General features: G+C 43.0%; 1 pseudogene; it reads right to left on the bottom strand.

Annotated features, from left to right (window-relative positions):
• Nucleotides 1-1041: 1041 nt before the first annotated feature.
• On the bottom strand, nt 1042-1559 carry LOC142430228 (translationally-controlled tumor protein-like; annotated as a pseudogene).
• Between the last annotated feature and the right edge of the window lie 1161 nt (nt 1560-2720).

Below are 2720 nucleotides of genomic sequence, written 5' to 3'. Positions count from 1 at the left end.
ACAATTAGTTCTTATGACATTGCCCTGATCAGTATGTGCCCTTTTGAAGGAACCACAGAAGATGTGGGTGCTACAGCAAATTGTGGTGAAGAAATGAGGTGGTATCTTGCTCTCAGAAAGAATGGTGTCTGGGGTCTTAAGCTTTGTTTTTAAAAAAGCAGTCATCTCAGTGTAACGTCAACTAAGCCCACATGGAAGAAGAACACCAACATGCTGATCAAGGATTGACAATAGTCACATTCAAATCTGAAGGAGAGAATTGTATCAGAGTTTATTTTTTTACCTTTGATTTTGAGAAGGCTGTGGATGACATTTGAAGGCCAAATACATTTGCGGGTTCTACAAAAAGAATAAGCTTCTGGTGGTTTCTCTCTGACCATAAATAAGGGATGGGAATAACCTGGTTATCAGACAGAGTATTAGACAGATGATTATAGCAGATTGAAATTAAAAATCTGACTTGAAAGTTAAAATCTTGTTATTTGATCTCCCTATTGATACACTTTCACCTTAATCTTGTTTTTTAATACTTTCTGGTTTTGGTTTCCAAATTGAGTTTTTTTCTTTGCTGTTGTTGTTATTGTTGGCAGCCTTCTGAGTCTGTTCTGGATCTTTCTATACATATTTGGTATATAGAACCCAGTGTGGGTGACTCTATAGAAACTATAGCTACATTAAGGGTTCCTGGTGGGAGATAATGGGGAGTTGCTATCAAGAAATATAAGCAAAAACAAAAAAAAAGAAATATAAGCCAAAAGAAAATGTTTGAAACTGATAGTCATTTGCATGACAAGATACAACTCTTGAATGATGTGATATCTGGATTAGTTCTCAAAATGGTTTGAGGAAAATGAAAGAATCAGAAAATTCCAAGGCTCCTGCAGGCATACTTTAAAATCCTCAAGGTAACATCTTTGCTTTTCAACACTTTCTTTTTTTTTTTTTTTTTTTTTGCGTTTGTCTCGTCCTGGTATCGTGTGGGTGGACCGCAAACAGCTAGGAGGAGGGGCGGGCGGGCGGGCAGTTGTGCGTTGCCCACTGTCAGCACTTCTCTATCTCTAAGCCGTCCTTGAAGAAGATCATGTACGGGGTCCCGCCGCCCTCGCGGTAGTCCAGCAGGGCCACCATGCCGTCGGGAATCATGTTCTCGCCCTGAAAGAACTGGTACTTCTTGAAATTGGCGAGGATGTGCTTGATCTGCTCGGCAGCCCCGGTCATAAAGGACTTCACGCGTTCCGGCTTCTGCTCCTCCAGCTTGCCTTTGTGGGATTTCATGTAGTCCTTGATGTACCTCTTGTAGGTCTCCTTGGTGAAGCTGGTCTCCTGCAAGTGATGGTTCATGATGATGTCCACGCCGGTGACCACCTTGTGCTCGGGCCCGTCGCCCTCGGGCCTTCAGCGGACGCGTTGCCGCCGATGAGCGCGTCATCGATGTGGCCTTGGGTCCTGTGGACCATGGTCCCCTCCACTTCCAGACACAGCCCGCCCGTGATCACCCAGATCTTGTACACGTCAGAGAACAGCTCATCTCGGCTGATGAGGTCCCGGTAGATGATCATGATGGCGGCGAGAGGGCGGTGGCTGCGCTGGCTTCGGGGCAGCTGGGAGCTCCAAGCGGACAGCGCGAAGGGAGCGAAAGTTACAGTTGGTGCTGGGGGAGGGGCGGCCGGCGGAAGGGGAGGGGCATCTGGCGGAAGGGGCGGGGTGCTTTTCAACACTTTCAAGAGGTCTTCTGAAGCAGATTTATGTAATGTCATGGTTCACGTGATCTCTTGACTTCTGCTTCCATGGGCACTTATTGTGCATGCAAGCAAGATGAAATTATTGACAATCCCAATATGTTCTAAAATTCTCATTATGCTATGTATTGGTCCAGTCACATAAAATGTAACTTTCTACCCACCCAAATGGGAAGAGAATGACTTTCTGTTTGTGAAAGCCTTACAAGTGTTGTATTTATTTCTTTCATAATGAGCATGTGTAACAGAAAGCATACAAGTCTACTTTTGGGGTGAACTGGGTGTAATCTATATTGAATTTTGAAGATATGGATTTACTTGCTGTATTCAATATAAACAGGGCAAACAGATTTGTATGTACTGCTCACTATCTCTTTTGAAGCTTAGTACCTATTCGGGGCCCTCATTGTGTTTAAATATCTTAATTATATGCAGAGGTTCATTATCTGTATCAACTTTCTGGGGTCATAATTCTCTGTAGTGTAGTAATTATGTAATCATGTCAGTTTTAGAGTCTGGTCGAGTAGTATGCTCAGTGGGTCTATTAATCAAGAGATGGTGGCTTCATACTCACCAAGTTTCCAATTGAAAAAGATGAGAAGTTTGCTCCCATAAAGACATATTTTAGTTTTTGTCAAAGTACCTGATACTTCCTCTTGAGTGGAAATGGAATGGTCCACATGTACTTTATAGGAGAAATATATGGTTTTCTAATCCCAGAAAGAATTACAGTCATAGAAACTCACAGGGGCAGTTCTACCTTGTCCTAAATAGTTATTAGTCTGCTCCGACGCAATGGCAGTAAGAATATTTTTACTCTTATTCTGGATTATGGTATATATTGAAAACATTTTCAGTTGCCTGCAGGGATGTGGGTGATTTTTCTGTTTTCCTGATAATAGGACATGCAGTAGGGCCAGAAGTTTGGGGATCCTATTATGGACAGCATTGAGGGAACTAGGGAGCAATTCTAGTCTGTCC

Source organism: Tenrec ecaudatus, chromosome 17, assembly GCF_050624435.1.
Source record: "Tenrec ecaudatus isolate mTenEca1 chromosome 17, mTenEca1.hap1, whole genome shotgun sequence".
Lineage (NCBI taxonomy): Eukaryota > Metazoa > Chordata > Mammalia > Afrosoricida > Tenrecidae > Tenrec > Tenrec ecaudatus.
The sequence above is the reverse complement of the archived record's forward strand: the minus strand, read 5'-3'. Positions and strand labels throughout refer to the sequence as shown.